Below are 21,398 nucleotides of genomic sequence, written 5' to 3' on the forward strand. Positions count from 1 at the left end.
CCAAGGCAGTTCTAGGGGGCAAAAAAACAAAACAAAAATCCAACTCAAAGGCACCAAGGTGATTTTCATACTTGTTCATAAAACAACAAAAAATAAACACAGAGAGCCTATTATGCTGATGATATTAATTCAAACAAACACACATCAATGTTTTCTGAGTGATTCACACACTAATTGTTACAAAAATAAAATATAGGTCACTTTTACCATGTCAGTTAAGAGAAAGTTAGATAGATTTTCATGCAAAATGCTTGCAGATTTACCCATGGCTGGAGTTGGACAACGAGTGGTCAAATGAGTTGTTTGAGCTGCAGTGTCTGTGCAACTGTAGTTTGCTAACCGCTGTTACAAAACCTGTACAAGCAACGCGACTTTGGAGGAAAAAAAAACTTGAAATAGAAACTTCGTCACGCAGTGGAGAGTGCTCTGCATCTCAGTGGTGAACAGCTGGATGTACATCATGTTAGATGTTTACATTTGAGAGACTTTATATAGTTTCACAGTTCTGGAAATTTAAAGTTGCAAAGGATTTAGTTTTGTTATGGTTCATTGCTGGACACTCAATTTTAAGAAGAAAAAATGGTATGCTGTTTGGGTAACACCAAATTACATATGCTGTTTGGGTAACACCAAATTACAAAACAGCAACAGTCATTGAAATGTCTATATAAATTAGAAATGTATATACATTGAAGACATGAAAGGAGTCAGAATGTGTATTGCACACATTGTTTGCCCTTCATTAACCAGTGATACAGTACGTCTTTCTCATGGCTTAGTGCTGGGAGGTGAACAGTAAAAAGAATGGCAACAATAATACATTATGATAATGAGTCATTTTCTCGCAGGACGAGGTTAGACCGAGAACGGGCCAGCTGACGCAGAGCAAGTTTATGAATGGGTTGTAGATCAGATGTGCTGGTGCTGATGGACTGGCTTACAGGAAACCTTTTTTAATTTGAGAGGCAAGCGGCTTGGGCACTTCGGCAGTTGCCACCTTGTGTGCATTACACTGTCCTGTACCCATTATTAAATGCATTGTTCCTGTGGCACAAAAAGCTCTGGGTTAAAGATCATAATATAGTAAGCAAAACATTTGAGAGAATTCAGACAAATGTGTTTTCCACACTGAATGTCCACAGGGGTGGGTGTATTTATAATAAATATGTATTATTCTGGTTCGGAAGCTTGCTTGTCAACACCCCCCTCCCCCACCCCACCTGGACAAAAGCCTTATCCGCAAGCACTGCTGTTGGCATTTCAAAGGTCATCCATTCTCATCATGACTCGAAGACAAACACTCAACACTGCTAGAATACACAATGCAAAGTAAGAACACAGATCTTGCCAATACTGAATGAGTAACTTAACTTCCCTAACTGATATAATTTAGTTTGAGTAAATCCGTTTTCTTGTAATTAGATTTGTTTGCTGGAGAGAGGAATACTGCAATAGGTTGCTTTGCTGGCACCTTGCACACAACTCTGACATTTGCTTTTTTGAAACAGAAGTGTTACTGTCAGCTGTGCAGTTTAAAAAAAAAAAAAAAAAAGTTTAAGATATGATTTGATTGTTGGCTCTCAAAGTTTGCATAAAGAGAGACTCCGTCATCTTCCTGTGTAATGCTATACCTTGTCATTTCATGCTTGACTATATTTTGGATACAATTGCAGGACAATAGATGCTGTCCTGCAACAAGTATACAGTAAAGATCCAATTATTTTTCATGTACAATATTTTGTATTAATTTATTTTGTTCACGATTTACTGGCATCATTCTTTTTAATAAAAGGGGCATGTGGCAGCTGCCATATTATTGTGGGATGGCTGGTGTAATGTTTACTAAAGTAATTATAAATGCTGAATGCTTTTTCCAGTGTTTGTCAGCAGTGATTTGATGTTTTAATTTCAAAATCAGTGCAGTATTTCATAGTGAGGTTCCTGTAGAGAATTGAGGCCAGATAAGTGGGTCTGGAACTAGTGCTTTAAAATGAGGCAGAGGCACTCCAGAAGGACGACATTGAAAAAACGCACCCCAACACGAACATTGGTTTGACCCATGGTTTGCACTATTACCAGCAATGTGGTTGAGCAGTAGTGGTTAATAACCTACACATGCTGTAGTGGCATCTGAAAACGTTTTAACGAGTGTGTAAAATACCCTTTCACACAGCATGAAATTGGGCAATCTATGCCGGTGTAATACCGTCAACCCTTTCGCACAGCCAAAGAGATCGCGCGAGTACAACTTTCAAACCTGTCAATCAACAGATTGTTCTCATGGCAACAACAGACTTCTCGTGCAATCTGAAACACTGACAAGACCTAACACATGCACGCAGTGCTTAATTTGTAAAGAAAGAGGTGCCGGACCCTAAGAAGCGCACATTCAAAATCATAACACGTTTATTTGAAAGAGTATTGTACGTACTTGTGTTAGTTGTTTACATTCACTTATTCTACATCATATACAAAGTAGTAGTACATGCAGAGAAATTAATTAAAGGCAACTGCAGGACAAATAATCAAAAAATAAAAAAAAAGCCTGTACACATGTTTTGTTATGGTTTTGCATTTAAATGGTTTAAAAAAAAAAAAAAAAAAAAAATTAAAAGGCATTCAGAGGCACTCCAGAAGGACGACATTGAAATAACGCACCCCAACACGAACATTGGTTTGATCCATGGTCTGCACTATTATCAGTGATGTGTATGTAACAGAAGTCGCTGGTAGATTACAAAAACGATTCATTAAACTTAGGCTAGGTAGTTGTTAACTTAGTATGTTTTTATTCTCTATTAATAAAATTATATTCATTGAAAAAGGCAAGAGAAACAGATTGTTGTTATTAATTTCATTGTTTTGGTTTAATATAATATAGCAGGCTAATATTCCTATTGAAGTAGGCTACAATATATATATATATATATATATATATATATATTAATTAAGTTGCCGTTTGTTGAAATTTAATGTTGAGCTTTCATATTTTGTTGTGTGCTACTCATTTAATGAAAGCAAGTAGTGTAAGAAGTTGCTTGTATCGTTCATTATGTTTTTCAAATCAAGTAAGCTTATTTGTGTATAAAAAACAACAATAGAGTTGCAGCCAGTGTCATCTTACTTCAAGGTACTCAAGCTGAAATCGTAAAATAATTTAAAGTAGGTTACAACAAACGTGGCAGCGGACTGTCTCTCTTTAGCGCGCACACAAAAATTTGCAGACTTAATGCAACTGTATTGAGATTTTAAAAAGAAAGCATTTATGAGATTTTCAACTAGAGGTACCGGCGCTATGACTCTGCACGCCCAGAGTTTCAGGGGCTGTGCCACGGCAAGCCCCGGCACAAATTAAGCACTGCATGCACACCCCTTACCTACCTACGCTATAGTGACGTGGCATGTTGACTTTGAAACCACACCCAGTATAGTGCTTCAGTGGCGGTATGGCCTTTCACACAGGCAGTTATGACGGTTCAGTGCCGTCTCTGAACCAACTCTCGCAAGGTGGTTCAGAGACGGCATAAAATATGACGGTTCTGTGGCGGTATAGGCAATTCACACAGACCTATAAGCGGCTTCAGTGGTGGTTCTGAACCATCATAACTCCTCTGTGTGAAAGCACCGTATGACAAACACGAGGCTAAAAAAAAACTATACAAATGGCAACCATTACAAATGGCAAAAGAAATGTCTGCAAAATACTTTTTACTTAACCAAGTGATGCTTTTAAGGGCAACACATAGTTTAAATTACCAAACCAATACAAATGGTCTGACCCTCGTCGACCCTACCTGATATTCATCAAAACGGTCACGTGCACTTGCAGAGACAAGGTGCTTTCTGAAGGCAAACCATTCCTTTGCGTGAGAGATGATGATGATGATGATGATGTCATAAATTTGCAAGGCAGCTGTGTCATAATCTTCTGTGGTATTTGGGCCCCTTCGTCTTTTTAGCATTGGTGGCAGGTTCTCATGGAGGCTGGATTCCAGTGTTATAACAGATGCTCGGATGTCCTGAATGCTTTGAACAAATTAAGTTACCGCTTCATTTGCATCAACAGATGTAATATTCCTTGCCTGGAGTTTCACATACAAAATGTCCACCTTCATCATTATCTTTTGGAACAAGTACAGGAAGCACAGAAACTCTCTGTCCATGAGGCTATGGCAAAAACCATTAGCTTCTCTAATTGTGACACTGTCAAAGTCTCCCCTGTTCAAACACTGTCCTCACTCCTTGACTATGAAAATTCCACCTTGTTTGAGGAGCAGTTGGTAGTCTTTTCTTTACAACATCATCCAAAACAGCAGTTTTCTTTGGAGAACGAGAGAAAAAAGTTGAAAAACCAGAGAGGGTCTGGAAGAAAATGAAAGCCTCTGAAACTTGATTCGCTGCTTGTCCCATTATTAGATTTAGTTGATGGGCATAGCAATGGACATAATGTGCATTTGGATGTTTTTCCCTTACAAACTTCTGGACCCCACCAGTCTCGCCACGCATTACACTAGCTCCACCGTAGCTCTGTGAAATTATTTTAGCCTTTTCACTTTCTTCTATGAATGTGGCAGTGGAAATTGCTTTCCACGTTGCAACTCCTTAAACCCAAAAAATAACTCAACAACTTGTCCAGATTTGGGAACAATGTACCTAAAAACTAGTACACTTTGGGAAATATTTGCAATGTCACTGGTTTCATCAACTTATAGTGACATAATCAGTCTGTTTCAGTTCTTTCACAATATTTTCCCTGCAAACCTCTAACAGCAGCCTAGAAGTTCATTTTGAACTGTCTTAGAGGTGCCTTTTAAACTGTGGCCTTCCTCAAGCATGTTTCCATTGCCTGATTAAGCTTTGAAACATCTAGCAGCCCAAGAAACACACCAGGATTGGAAGATGTTGATGAGTCATTATGACCTTGTAAGACCAATTCAAAAGCTACATGGAACTTTATGCATTCAATGATGCAGCAGTGTAGAGTAGTGGTTAGGGTTATGGACTCTTGATCTGAGGGTCGTGGGTTCAAACCCAGGTGGGGGGACACTGCTGCTGTACCCTTGAGCAAGGTACTTTACCTAGATTGATGATGATGATGATGATGATAATGATGCGTGTAAGTATGTGTTGGTTTTTAGGCACTTCTTCTTCAAATAAATAAATCCAAAAAATGGATTGCAGCTTAACAGGAAAGCGTAATCAATCAGAGTCTGTATTGTCGGAATCAAAACAAAAACAAAACGACGCAAAATAAAGGCAGTTTAAAACTGTGAAAAGAACAAAGTTGAACAAATAAGTGAATACCCTATTCGGTTATGGTTACATTTCTATTTCAGGGAACCAGGGTTATGATAATTAACCTAACGTTTTCCATCTTCAACTACCTTGTTGTTGTTTCCAAACAAAATAAACCCAAATGGTGTATTTGCAAAAATCATCAATCTTTTATCAAATTTATTTTTGGCACAGGGCCAGAATTCGTATAGCAAAACCATTCCCTTTATTTGAATACCAAGACATGTGTTAGATTTTGTCTACAGTTGACGTACGTGTCATCACTCAAGGAAGCTTCCAAATTAAAAATAAAAAAATTAAACTTACATTCTGCATCTGACAGTTTCCTTCAAAACCATTATCAAAATACAGTAATCAGTTCATACTAAATAAAAATAAACTTAGTATATTAATCACTATTACATTTATTAGAGCTATGAAAGATGATACACTTTGATTATTGTAACTTTTATGAGGCAGAATTAAAATAACACTTTCAGACATTTTAATGTGTGTGTGTGTGTGTGTGTCTATATATATATATATATATAATTATACATTATACACACACACCTGCGTACGAAGCTGTTTTTGTTTTTATGTGGGATTGTGGCAATGTGCCCGCCCCTGTGTGCATATTATGTGTTGTATGGTGCGTGCGTGTGTAAATGTTGGTGTATAGTCATTGGTACACGGGATATAAACGGGTCTGTGTTTCACGTGTATTTAAAAAGTGTAGATTTGTATTTAGGCACGAGGAGGGCACAAATCACTTCACGTGCTGGTTAAATGTAATATGTAAGCACGGGGTTGCACAGAATTAATTCACGTGCTGGGATTCAAGTGAATAATTAATTAGTAATTGAATCCCAGCACAACAGTATATATAGACACATTTTCTTTCACTCGTGGTTGGGTGTTCGGTGAGTGGAGAACGGGATTCGCTCAGCTTCACCAAACCACACCTCTCTGTCTGTTTATTTCCTGCTTCTGGTCTGATGCCACCCACTCCGGCCATCTTTGTGACAGGGATCCATAAGTAATATACCCTTTTGAAGTAAAATAAATGAGACGGAGAAAGCAGCAAGTACCAATTAGGTGACAGTATGGGCAAAACACGTACAGTAAACTACTTTTGCATGCCACGGTAAACCAAACAATGAGGAACTTTATTTATTACTCCTAAGCTGCACGTCTTTGCTTATGATTCTGCTTGGAATCCCTGTTTTCACTAAGTTACTCTATCTAAAGATTTTATTTTAGTTATTTTGCCAAGATGATGGGTTAGCTGGGGTTGAAAGTTATTGACAGAATCATTGACTACACTTTTGTTGGCCTGGTGTGTTACTAGAAGACTTGGGAAGTTCTAGCTGTACAAAAGCGTTTGTTCTTACCCAAGGTAACCACCACACCCCATGTCCAGACAAGGATCCAGTCCTGTGGATGGGGACCTACATAGAGTAAACGGCAGGGTGGGGAACTGAAACAAACCGTAAATTAACTTCTTTACATGAGAGCACAAGCTGTTGTGGTTTAAAGTACTTCTACCGGAAAGAGGTTATAATCATCCACATTTGTTATAAATGTAATTCCCGTCAGGCTTCTTCAAAACGTATCTCTTCAAACAGGCTTTCTAGTCCTAATTCTTCTGTCATTTTGGGATTCTGTATGGGATACATTTATTTATTGCATTGTATTTATGCAAATTAAATTCAAATGTAATAAGTAGCTTGTAGACCTGTAGGCATAAATAAAAAACAATGGAAGTTGTATGTGTGTTTGTGTTATAGCCCCTGTAAATTGAGTTATCCTAACCATCTGTCAAATGAGTAGACCCTGTGTACCAAAGGTGGCCAAGCTGTGGCTCCTGGTGAAATGCTGGGTGACACACACTGCAGCTCGAATGAACTGAAGAAAGAATAATAAACAAAAATGAAAAGAAAAAATGTTATAATTTTGTATTCTCTATTTGTTTGTGGTTATTATTCTTTCTTCTCTCCCTTCAGTTTCTTTGAGCCTGCATGTGTAGCAGACACGATCCTGCTGCTACGATATCTTTCTCTGCGCTGCTTCATAAACCACACGAGTGCTAACAAGTGTTGATTCAGTCTCTGTTTATTGTGCCCTCAGCATTAACAACAGGGTGACTGGCTAATTACATTTTTTTTCTTGTAGTAATCAGACATGTACCAATTCATAGTAAATTAAATAAAAACAAAAAAACAATAAACAATTTCTTCGTTTTTTTAGATCGTATAGTGGTATTACAGGTTTCTTTTGTCTTTTGTTCCTACAAATTAAAAGTTTACAATGCACATCCTTATTACTCTGATTCTAATTGTTTTTTTTCTATCTTTCCTCTACATGCACACACACAGGCAAAGACACACAGTTTTACTTTTTTTTTTTTAGACCACAAAATAACTAGTCGGAAACATACCTGTTTAACAGAAAATAAAATGAATACCAGCACATGCAGATCACTCCAGACGTTCTCTCCCTATATAAAACAACAACCATTAGAAGTGCGCAACACTACACTCTCAATAGTACTACACGAGTTATCAAAAAAACACTTGTTACACATGTTCACATGTTCACTGCAAGGATATTGGGTCACTTGATGACCTTCTACACTGCCTGCTGGCACATGCGTGTTTCGATCACCTCAAGTGAAAGCCGGATGTGCAATTGAAAGGGAATTTCATAATTTTGAATTAAGTGCTCATTCGTTTCGTGGCGACAATGGTACTGAGCAAACCCTCCACGGGTAATAAACTAAAGTGTGAGGCTTAAGCCAGAATGGGAGGAAGAGTTTGCTTTCGCTGAAAACTGGTAAGCCTCTGTGTCTCATCTACAACAAATCGCTCACACTCAGTAGTCTGTACAAGGCGAGCAACCTCAAACGCCATTATGAAACAAATCGCAACAAATTTTCATTGGAATATCCTCCTGGATCAGACTTGAGGAGGAACGAGCTAGCCTGTTTAAAAGCATGCCTCAGCAGTCAGCAGATGCTCCTTTTAAAGAAGCTGATGTAATGACTCAAGCAAGTTTTATCGCTCATGCCAAATGTCCTTATTCAGCCTCTTTTTATAAAATGCGAGTGTTGGCGCTAGACTAGAGAATGCATGTTTTAAATGTTCTATTGCAGGTCTAAAATTAATATTATATTTACATATCTTACGTCTTGTCCTGAGCACGCACTGTAATCCCTTTAAAAATAAATGCAGTGCATTTGTGCATTCCACAAAGCTCTCAAAAGCATAATTTAATACACGCAGGAGTCATACAAAAAAAAAATGCTTCTCTTTTTAAAACCGAGCATCCAGATCTTCAAGGGAAGAGCTTGTCAAAAATAATCCTTACTGAAATGCGTATTTGTATGTGGTGTTTTTGGTGAAATCAGGGCAGTTACCGTATTTTGCTTCATAATAGGGGAATATATTTAATTTAAAGTGCATAATACATGCAGTATAAACAGAAATAATGGGAAAACACCATAGTGTTACATTTTAAAGTTTAATACACTGCAGTACAATACAAATGACACAGAAACTGTAAGGCTCTGCAATGTTCTCCCTTGTGTATTTTTCTGCCATCAAGAGGTAACAACTACTGTACTGCACAGAGAGTGCAAGATTCTGTTCTGTTCAAGAAAATTTAAAAAACAATGTTTAAACGATGCTAGTATTTAAAATGTCTTGCTCACAAACATTTCATGTTTTACAGTTTGTGTCTTGCGGCTCTCGGCCATATGAACATTTTGGTATGAGGCTCGTAGGGTCAGGAAGTTTTGCCACCCATGCTATGTATCCATAGGAAAACAATATCCAAATATTAGTTATCAACTCCCATTATTTTTCAAGTTACAGGCCTAAAATGGGTGGACATTCTTTATTATTATTATTATTATTATTATTATTATGCCAGCAATGAGTATCAAACCCAAGGTAAATATGCTGCCAACTGGTTAAGGTTAAATGCTTTCATTGTTATGGATGAGATTGATTTCTGAGATTGATTTCTGGTTGGATAACCTATAATTGGTTAAGAGAAGATTTAGTAGGAACCTGAGTGCTCACAATGTTGGCACATTTATTATATTATTATTTTTTTTAAAAAGTCTTACGTAAACTGTTGTAGAAAGACCTATCTGTATTGCCATAGGGACCATTTTTAAAGATTGTTTCAATAGCGAATCGAGTTACAATGTTCATTTTAAAGAGTTGACTCAGTAGCTAGGCTAAATGTTAATGTTTCAGTCTTGGTTTTGCGGTGATGTTCTATGAACTATCAATAACACATTTTAGGCAATTTACATCAGTAGAATATAATGTAAATAGAAAATGGTGTTTTTTTCCATTTTTATATATATATATATATATATATATATATATATATATATAATTTTCCTGAATTTTTAAAAATACTGTGCTTTTTCTGGGCCCATCTGATGCCGTAATGCTATTTCCTATCAGCTGGTTTTTCCCCCCCTAGCTTTTGGAGGTATTTTTATGATATATAGTACTGTGCAAAAGTTTTAGGCAGGTGTGAAAAAATGCTGTAAAGTAAGAATGCTTTCAAAAATAGACATGTTAATAGATTATATTTATCAATTAACAAAATGCAAGGTGAGTGAACAGAAGAAAAATCTAAATCAAATCCATATTTGGTGTGACCACCCTTTGCCTTCAAAACAGCATCAATTCTTCTAGGTACACTTGCACAAAGTCAGGGATTTTGTAGGCATATAGTCAGGTGTATGAATAAACAATTATACCAAACAGGTGCTAATGATCATCAATTCAATATGTAGGTTGAAACACAATCATTAACTGAAACAGAAACAGCTGTGTAGGAGGAATGAAACTGGGTGAGGAACAGCCAAACTCAGCTAACAAGATGAGGTTGCTGAAGACAGTTTACTGTCAAAAGTCATACACCATGGCAAGACTGAGCACAGCAACAAGACACAAGGTAGTTATACTGCATCAGCAAGGTCTCTCCCAGGCAGAAATTTCAAGGCAGACGGGGGTTTCCAGATGTGCTGTCCAAGCTCTTTTGAAGAAGCACAAAGAAACGGGCAACGTTGAGGACCGTAGACGCAGTGGTCGGCCAAGGAAACTTACTGCAGCAGATGAAAGACACATCATGCTTACTTCCCTTCGCAATCGGAAGATGTCCAGCAGTGCCATCAGCTCAGAATTGGCAGAAAACAGTGGGACCCTGGTACACCCATCTACTGTCCGGAGAAGTCTGGTCAGAAGTGGCCTTCGTGGAAGACTTGCGGCCAAAAAGCCATACCTCCGACGTGGAAACAAGGCCAAGCGACTCAACTATGCATGAAAACACAGGAACTGGGGTGCAGAAAAATGGCAGCAGGTGCTCTGGACTGACTAGTCAAAATTTGAAATATTTGGCTGTAGCAGAAGGCAGTTTGTTCGCCGAATGGCTGGAGAGCGGTACACGAATGAGTGTCTGCAGGCAACAGTGAAGCATGGTGGAGGTTCCTTGCAAGTTTGGGGCTGCATTTCTGCAAATGGAGTTGGGGATTTGTTCAGAATTAATGGTCTCCTCAATGCTGAGAAGTACAGGCAGATACTTATCCATCATGCAATACCATCAGGGAGGCATCTGATTGGCCCCAAATTTATTCTGCAGCATGACAACGACCCCAAACATACAGCGAAAGGGAGTCCTGGAAGTGATGGTGTGGCCCCCACAGAGCCCTGATCTCAACATCATCGAGTCTGTCTGGGATTACATGAAGAGAGAGAAGCAACTGAGGCTGCCTAAATCCACAGAAGAACTGTGGTTAGTTCTCCAAGATGTTTGGGCCAACCTACCTGCCGAGTTCCTTCAAAAACTGTGTGCAAGTGTACCTAGAAGAATTGATGCTGTTTTGAAGGCAAAGGGTGGTCACACCAAATATTGATTTGATGTAGATTTTTCTTCTGTTCACTCACTTTGCATTTTGTTAATTGATAAATATAAACTATTAACATGTCTATTTTTGAAAGCATTCTTACTTTACAGCATTTTTTCACACCTGCCTAAAACTTTTGCACAGTACTGTATATTTATATAAAAATAAGGTTACCTTAGGTACATTTTTTTTTGTATCAATTTAACATAAATTATTGAACCTACTGTAGTGCTTTAACACGCAACAATTACTAAATTCACCACATGGTGAACAGTTGCTAAGGCAACTTCTTGAAGTTTTATGACAATACAAACATTGTATAACTCCCAGAAGTTTGTACATCACACTTTTATCATGATTGGTTGCATATGTCCATGTCACAATGTCAATGCACAATCATGCCTTGCCATGGTTATAATACTGATAAATTAAATACATAAATGCACGTACTGCATAATAAATAAGATGATGAATAAACACACATTTGCATATATAATGTCACATCACCCCCCCCCCCCCCCCCACTCCCTACATTTTATTATTATTACGATATGTAATAATATATCTCTGTTCATAATAGAGATTTGGAATGATAAATATAAAACAGTGTCTCATCCTTATTATTATTATTATTATTATTATTATTATTATTATTATTATTATTATTATTATAATATACTAAACTTTGTCAGTTTTCAGCATTCCACTAATGTAATGATAAAAAAACATGGTATGAAACAAATAGTAACTATTTTCAATAACTTTATAGAAAATAACATGTAGAATTTGAATAAATAATAACATAAAATAAATTACTTGCATTTATTAGATGTTTTTAATTCTCGCTAAAATCCAAAATAGACGATGGTTGCTTGGCTGAAAATAATCCCTCTGCGACAACTAGATGCTTCTTATCTCACTCGGTCCCTATGTAGTCTTCTGACTCAGACTGACAGAGCCAGTCAGTGCTGAAGAGACTGATTCAGTCATCATTTTCAAAGGTGATTGCATGTCAATCAAGTCATGTCGGTAGGCGGAGACAAGTCTGTCTGCTGTTCAAAGGGCTTGACTGTCTTCATGCTAAATTTGGTGGTTTTTGATGACGGATTGTCATGGTTACACAGTGTAAAAGGGAAACCATGCAAAATCGAACATAACTGATGGAGGCTACCCAGTGACCACTAGGGGAATTGAACATAGTCAAATGGAAGCTGCAAAGGGGATAGGAGATGGTTACATACAATTTTGCCAAACTGTATCCAGTTTTCTATACAATACTGTACATAGTTTAATTCCCCACTGTTTTCTCTTTTAATCAGTTATTTGCTGCCTAAGTGCATGTACATTCACAAAATACCATTAGTGAGTGTGCAGAAAGTGTGCTTTATTTAAAGGGATAGGCCTACATTTTACTTTTGTCGTAAGACTTTTTTCTACATTTGGCTCCATGACATTAACATCCATTGTCACTAATAGGTAATATGTTGACACATTTATTAAACTGGAAGAGCAGTTATCTGTGTACTATATCAAGATATTTTGGAAGATCTGACCTCTCAAACATGGCACCTTTTCGTAGCTCATTTTTGTCTGTAATGGGCACCCCCCCCCCATAGTTTAAATACCGGTATATTGAGAAAATATTTTTTGATTTATTTTGTAAATAACTTCCACATTCTTCCATATGCTATATCAAAATAATCTGAGATGGGGGAAGATCCAAATATTTAGGCTAGTCCATGTGATGCGGAATGACCCTTCTACACAATATCTTAGGGGCTGCCTTCTGGATATGCTCTGGTATGTAAAATGGTGTGTCATTGGTAGTTTAGATACAGTAGCTGAGACCTGACTCCAAACTTAGTTATTTCCCTCTTCTTGATTTCACCAGGCAGCAACATAGAATTATGGATTTGTAATGACCTTGGGGCAGATTTATACAAATGAAATTCCATTTGTGGTTTTGCTCTTATAAAAAAAATAAAAATAAATAAATAATAATACAAAATAAAATGGCTATAGCAGCGCTTCAGATAAGCTGCTTACAGGGTGTTTTACACATTGAAAAAATATGAATTGTGCATCTTATTTAAATTTAATGTGGAAAGGTCATTTGTGAATATACTGCATGCGGTAGCTCGAGATAGATCATACAAATGCAGGGACAGCTGATTGTAGCCTGTCTGGGAATTGCCAGAAACGCATTAACCAATAAATCCTGGGTTTTCAATAAAAAAAAAATTAAAATAAATAGTACAGTTGAATCTACTTGCTTGCAATGCATATTTGTAACTGGATTCGTGATCCTTTAGGACTTATTGGCACCATCTTAGTCCCCCTCAACCGAACCTACCAATCTGTCGACCTGAATTTTTGGCAGGTAAATCTATATAATATTTTGTGTTTGGAGATGGTTGGAATGCTTTATATTCCTATAGAAAGGTGATCAATGAGGAATGCACTGTTATTGTTTCTTTATTTGCATTAGTGCTGTATCTGTACAGTTGTTGTTGTTTTAATTTTTAGGGTGCGTGTCTGTCGACCTTGGAAAGGGAGCGCACAAGAGACTGAGAAAAGGAAGATTTACAACAAACAAAAAAAACCTGTAACAGCCTTGTACTAGTGGGAGGAGACTCTGTGAATGGAATAGCTGACTACATCGAGAGTAGTAAGGCAGGACTAAATGGATGCAAAAAAGCCTAGTGTCTACATGTAGAATGATTGTAAATGAAGTTGTTGTTCAAAGTAATGTTACAGTTCAAATGTAAGACTGCAGTTCATGCATACCCCATGAGTTAGTATTATATTATGTACAGTATTTATTGACTTCATCCAAAATACATTTTACTCATAGTGTCTACATCGGAAAGTAAATTACTCAAAACCTTATATGCAACGCTAGGTTATAGTGTAACTGAGGTGTTAAACAGTTAAGTACTGTCACAATGATTGGTGTCACTAAGGCTGAATGTTGTCACCAAAGTATTGATGAAAAAGAAAATCTGAATATTTCCACTAATATTATAAAGCTACTGTACAAAGTTTCGCCACCTGAGAGTATTGTTTTCTGTGTGTGGTGATTGCCAATAAACCAGGTACAACCTCCAGGGGAGCATTCCTAGATGTGAGGCTATGTGAAAAAAATGTAATACTGTACTAGTTAAAGGTCATAGGAGAACAAACCATTTATAAAACATTAATTCACACACTGGAGGTTTTCTGAGTAATGCGAGTTATTGCCGTCTTAGTTTAGTTTCTTCCTGACACTGTGTACTTCTGGGCTGGAAGTCAGGCCTGGGATTTATAGACCAAAGTTGATGAACCACTTTAATTTAGCAGAGAAAGGTAATGTGATTTATACTGACACCAGCATTTCTTTCTTTCAGTATATTTCATAATGATTGGTATGATTTAAAATTGGCTTTCAGTGTAGCAGAAGGTGCCTTTTACTTCAAATTGTTGCTTTGAGATGGTTGATTACTTTTTATTTCCTAATTGCTTGTACTTTGTTCTGTACTGCTTCGAGCTGAATTGACATTGCAGCAGTAGAAGGTTATGAAAGTCCTGTGCTGTAGCTCAGGAAGTATTGCCTTAGTTTTTTACTTTTCATTATTATTATTATTTTTTCTTCAGATAAGTCCATGTTTCTTCATGAACAGCTACGAATCTTTTGTACACTGCAGTCAATCCTTCTTACGATTGACACCACGAGACATTTACTTGTCAGGATTCAAAACATATTTTCTAGTATTAGCCTAGAGATGCAAAAATAACAGCCTTTTGAGCTGGCTGATGAAGCTTCTCTTTTTATATTCCTGGTAAATGTATTATTTTTTTGTTTTTGAAAATGTAGGTTATATTGCATAAGTAGTAAAGTTTCAAACCTGCCAACTTTTTAAATATCATCAAACGGCATTAGACTTTCAAATGGCAAAAAAAACTGGAAATACTGTTGTAAGGTTGCATCTGAATCTGTCTTGCAGCTGTTTTTAAATACTACTTGACAAATAAAATAGGTCTCTTGCTGCAGAATTCCGACACTAGTATTTTGTGTCTTATCCACAATGTTGCACTATAAATAACTCCTTGTACAAACAGGATTGCAGACGGAAGTTATTTAGCATTGTTCCTTGGGGGTTATTTATTTTTTTTTATTTTTTTTTCATTTTAAAATTTTGTAGGCAAACAGCTAGCTTTCAAAGAGATTATCTTTCACTGGGATGGGGAAGCAAATGCCTCAGACTTTCATTGACTGAAAAGCAGACATAATGTAAACGTATTTGTCTTATTGAAAGGATTGCATTTCAAATGGTATATTTCCCTTACAGCTGCATGTGATTCTTGAGTTTTGTTGATTGGAAAAATAGAGGCATTTAAGGAACATGTGACCCCAGTTCACTGTGTGCACTACTTGGAAATGTATGCAGGTAAGACACTATAAATAACTCAATATTGTATTGTAGCTCTTTAAAAAAAAAAATAATAATAATATTATTTTCAACTAGATTAAGCAACAGCTTAATCCTTGTTCCTGGTGCTGAAGAGTAGACCTAACATGATTTATTTAATCTGGCATGAAATTCTTAAAGTTGTGCTATTTTTAAAAACATAGATGCTTTCAGTGCATGTAGAATAGGAGTGACTGTCCTGTATTGACAAGGGCTTCAACAAGGTTGTATATGAGATGCAAGAGATAGGGTGCATTAACAGGCTGTTTAAACGAGTAACAGTGAACAGTTCCCAATATGAGTGAAAGGGATTCAATATAAGCACTAATGATCAATAACCGAAATGTGCTGTAAATGTACTGTAACTGAGTTACTGATCCAAATCTATCTTCAAGATCAGAAACTAATATTTACTCTATTAATCTGCAATCTAATTGTTCGATTCCAGACAACTTTTTACATGTATAACTTTAAAGTCAGTTTCAAAGCTCTTTTCAAAATGTTTGCTCTACTGCACTGGGGTTTGAGATTCTTCCTCTAAATCACTGCTGTTTTTAAAAAAAAAAAAAAGTGCTCTGGCTTTTCTGTTCATACCACATCATGGATCGTTATTGCTGCGTTACCTGTTTGACAATATGGGCAATAATCCTAGAGTGGACATTTTGAAAAGAGCTTTGAAACAAACTTTATTAGTTATGTGTAAAAAGTTATATATATAAAATCCTCTCTACCTAGAACCGCCACAGCAGTCATTTTGAATGCCTTTTACAATACGTGTTTTTATATTGAATATAACCTACAATATTCATATATATATAAATAATATATTATAATATAATGTTATCATATAGCCACAGATAGCTTCCACCACTTACTAGCATCAAGGTAATAGTACTAGTTGTAGTTTTGCTTCTGTTTCTAAAACAACATTCTACTTTCGGTATTCCAGATGTTTTGATCCATTATAAGAGCTTTTTTTCTGAGCTTTGACTTTGAGAGAGTTCTTTTTATGTGTCTGGCTTTTTTTGGAAATGTAATTTAAATGTAATTTAAAGTGATATATTTGCTTTATTCCTGATGCTGTATCCTATAAAAGGATAGCACAATAATTCTCTAACACAAGGGCATTGAAGTGTGAAGCAGGTTTACCAATCAGAAGGGGTATGACTGTAGAAGGCCCCCTTGACCCTGCTTGCAGTCAACAATACTGTGAGTAAGGAGAGGCTTACTGTGGTCATTCTTCATGGAACCTTACCAAATGCTGTTCAGCAACCACACCTGTGTGTGTTTCATTTCATTTTTTAATGCAGTCCTAATATAGAACAACGTCTTTAAAATCCAACACTAATGCATGTTCCTATTACTACTGTTATTACGAAGGGTAATGTTTGTGTGTTTCTTTTCTGATGATTAACAATTCCTCGGATAATCCCTTTTATTATGCTACAGGCCCCAGAGTGGCTCACTTGGTGGAAGCACAGTTGTATGGTGTGCAGGGTGTTATACAATGACTCTGGGTAGCTCAGGTTCGCATCCTGGCTGTATTATATTGCCGGTCATCCCTCCAGATTCCACAGGGAGCAACACTTTGGCTCTGTCGCTCCTGCGGGTTAGGGAGGCAAACAGGGCAGGGACCATTTCTACTGGCCAGGCAGCTCAAATCATACTATACACGTGCAGGTTACATACTATACACCTCCTAGCTGTGCAACTCCAGCAGTTACTGTAAAAAGACCTCCACGGCCGCTGACTGTCACCCAACTGCTCCTTGTTCAGCATTGTGCTGGCTTAATCTGTGTGGCAGCAAATCTTCACTGGCTTGTTTTCTGCCCGTAAGGAGTACCCACCTTAAGGGTAGTTATGATTTTTATGACTGCCTCCTCTTTTTCTAGACATAGTTGGACTAGCCCTGAGCAAGCATTTACATTAACAAATATCCTAATTTTAATGTTTTACAATGCCTACATTTTAAACCTATACCACCTTAAGGAAAGTTTTGTTTGAATGTCTTTTAACATAGAAAAATGTGGAAACTGTATTTAATTATGAATTCGTATCCTATTAGAATCGTATTTTGTATCCTATTTCTTTATTCTGATTCCTCCCTAAAATATGCAGTTTATCCAATAAATTCCCAGAGGTGTGCATCGGCATTTAAAATACAGACTGTATTGTCTTGGTTACCTCAAATCTGTCATGCCCAAATGTAAATGAAGGTTATGCTGCATGCAGTGTGGCTATTCTCAAGTTCTAGCACCTCTCTACTGAATGCTATATTTAATCTCCTTTGCTATCTGTCAAGCAGACGCTATCCATTAATCTGGATTGTGCTGATTTGAATAATTGCCGGCACTTCAAACTTCTCATTCTCTCTGTAATGATTAACCAGGGTGCTGTCATGCTTAAGCGCCGCACATCTTATCTGTGTGCTGCATACCACTGTGTACTTTGCTACCTCCGGGGTACTCCGTTTACCTACTGGATAAAAAGTAAACCAGTTCTAGGAAATAACTTGTATTTGTATTGATACTGGACACAGATATTGATGTGATATGGCCCACCTGTAATTTCTTTGTATCGGATCATTTGTATCCGATGTAAGTGACTTTGTATTAAGATTTACAATGATCTAGAGAGGTAGCCTCAAACATGAACCTTTTTTTTTTTTTTAAATATACAGTGCCTTGCAAAAGTATTCAGACCCCTGACCAATTCTCTCATATTACTGAATTACAAATGGTACATTGAAATTTCGTTCTGTTTGATATTTTATTTTAAAACACTGAAACTCAAAATCAATTATTGTAAGGTGACATTGGTTTTATGTTGGGAAATATTTAAGAAAAATAAAGAAACTGAAATATCTTGCTCAAAAAGAGGTAATTATGTGGAATTACTTTCTCTGATTTCTGACAACGACAGCATGTTAAGCAATCACTTGTCAATAGCCACTGTATTCTTGGGTACCTGTAACAAGATTCCGAACAGCTTAATCTCTACAGTGCCTCAGGTTCTACTAGATTCCATAGATTTCCAATGGGAAAACAGAAGCCTAAGCCAAGCAACAGAAGCCTAAGCCAAGCAAAAGGTTCCTTCACACTCTTCAATTCAGATAAAGCTGTATCCAGTATTTTAAAGGATGTGTTTTAAAGGTTCCTTCACAGTCTTCAATTCAGATAAAGCTGTATCCAGTATTTTAAAGGATGTGTTTTAAAGGTTCCTTCACACTCTTCAATTCAGATAAAGCTGTATCCAGTATTTTAAAGGATGTGTTTTATCCAATTTATTGAGTCAGATAACTTACAGTTGCTAAAAATGGACACCAGCAGAAGTGTGCTCCAAAATGTAACACTTGTAACACCCCCACAAGGTTCACAATGTTCCTTTATACCAGTGGTACTAACTCTGGCCCTCTATTTATTCCACTCCTGGTCTTTACTCCAACCATGTCCTAAATTAGTTAATTGCCTCAGCAGCTTCAATTAACGACATTATAACCTTCTTGGAGTAAAAGCCTGGACTGGATTGGATCTCGAGGGCTAGAGTTGGGTACCACTGCAAGTTTACTCTAACATTGTTCTGTTCTAGTGTGTCCTACTGAGAATTTAAATATGGTATTTAGTAGCATCCTGAATTGGTTGCCATTCATCTCCTGTAGAAGAAGAAAGGCTCTGAAGGTAAAGAGAGACAAACATCCCAGGACAGAACAGAATAGAGCAGAGCTGCAGTGATGGAAAGCTATCGCAGAAAGGCTATTGCACACTGTCCTTGGGGAGGGAGGGAGGAGAGAAGTGACCCAGGAGCACACATACTGTTTCATGCCTTCCTGGCATCCTCATTGTCATTAGCAAACTGAGACTACTCTTTATTTAAATGATTAATGGAACCGACAACACAGGCTCACCGGGACATTCTGTGCACAGTCTCTACAAAGAGAAACTTTGAGTCATGTGCCTGGTGGTGCGTGTACATTTGGGAATGAATTTGCATGTCATTTTTAAAGATGGTAGCAGTGTTTTTGCAATATATTTGTTTTTAAAGATTGCTGGGGGGATGGGGGATGCCACTTAAATCAAAAGTACACACAACTAGAGAAAATGTTCCTCTTTTTCTGCATATACTAATACTATCTAGAAATATATCTGAAATATGATCATAATGAACAACTGTTGATATCCATGTCAAGAAGTCTTTTTAGCGATTCAGATTCACGTGGTAATGTGAGACTTTTCTCTATTCAGTGTGAAGGTTGTTTTTTATCTAAACAATTCATCATTTTGTCAACAACTCAAAGCCTTTCGTCCCTTGGGGGATTATTTAACGTCATTTTTTTATGGTCGCCCCCCAAAAAAAAAAAACCTTATTAGCAAGTGTCATCTGTCAATAAAACACTTAAGCTCACTTCTGCTGGGAGAAGGAATCATCTATTAAACACAGAGAAGCAGCAGCTGTGATCAGTGTAATGTCAAGGACACACTTGCAATACCCCCATTGATAAACTGATGTGTCCAGATTTTTTTATTTTATTTATTGAGTAATCTCTTTGACTTCCAAGGGTTACTTGGGTAAATGTAATGTGTCCATCTCAGCTATATTGCCTGTGGAAACCAGGCATTGTAAAGGATGTTCTTCTAGCTATACTTTTTTTGGAGCTGACGGGAATATTCTCATGTCGGCATCAGTTGCTGCTTCATCCCCATGCTCCGCCCCCCCGAGACTAGGGTGTGTGAACTATGCATCAGCTGCACCTCCTGGTTATAAGCCCTGTTCTTTAACCACTGGACCACACAGCCTTCTATATGTTTCATTCTCCCACCATCTCCCCTTTCTCCACCTCACAGCTGATTCATTTTGAGGGTGCATCTTCATTAATAAACTTTCCGCCTGTCTTGTTTAATACTCTAGGCAGGTAGCTCTAAGGAGTGACACCACTGGGACTAAAATATAGCAGCATCATTACTGCGGCTCTTAATGACTGTCAATACATTGTTTTCTACACTGATTTTTTTTGCCTTAATGTCTGCTGTAAATAAAGTAATTTTTGTAGTAGAGGTAAGAAAAAGAAAAGAGATGACACACTCCTATTAAAAATAACACATCAATTTTAATCTTGATGGAATGCAGAATAGATATGGCAATAAATTAACAAAGTTAAGTGAAACAAGTCAGAGTTGTAGCTTTAACACTCCTACATAAGTTGAGTCTTTTTTTGTGCATTTTCAAATTAACATGTCAGGTTTAACATCAGTACCAGTTTTCTGTTATTAACCCCTGATTATTAATATTATTATGGTACTTGTGTTTAGACACTAAACCCACTTTTGTTTAAAGACTGCATCCTTGTTTTTCTTATACAAACATGTTTTGCAATGATGTATTTGCAAGTAACATCAATATCTCAAATCTGTCATATTTCAATTTTGACAAATTAAAAATGTTGGATTAACTGGGTCAAAGTGAACTAGTATTCATATACAGTAAAACATCACAAATCTTAACATCAATAAGGTTGTGCCCCCCATGATTTCCCAGCACAGTACCGGGCGCTGCAGGACACTGCCTGCCGAGCAGAATTGAAGCATTCTGCAAAACACGTCAGTTGCAGGCAGAACTGACTTTGTTGCTGGTATTTAATAAATTGTTCCAATTTTCACAGACGCTGCTCCCCTAGGCGTTTGGATTGCAATGTTTTATTGTGTTCTATATTTAATCTGTATCTTTGTAAATAGCCCCAACATTTAATCTCA

At 37.1% G+C, this 21,398-nt stretch overlaps 1 protein-coding gene across 1 annotated transcript in view; it reads left to right on the forward strand.

The window, feature by feature from the left end:
- LOC117402823 (mannosyl-oligosaccharide 1,2-alpha-mannosidase IA-like) overlaps nucleotides 1-21,398 on the forward strand; it is a 139,406-nt gene that overhangs the window by 30,541 nt on the left and 87,467 nt on the right. The window lies entirely within an intron of this gene.

The sequence above is a fragment of the Acipenser ruthenus genome, chromosome 5 (genome assembly GCF_902713425.1).
Source record: "Acipenser ruthenus chromosome 5, fAciRut3.2 maternal haplotype, whole genome shotgun sequence".
Taxonomy (NCBI): Eukaryota; Metazoa; Chordata; class Actinopteri; order Acipenseriformes; family Acipenseridae; genus Acipenser; species Acipenser ruthenus.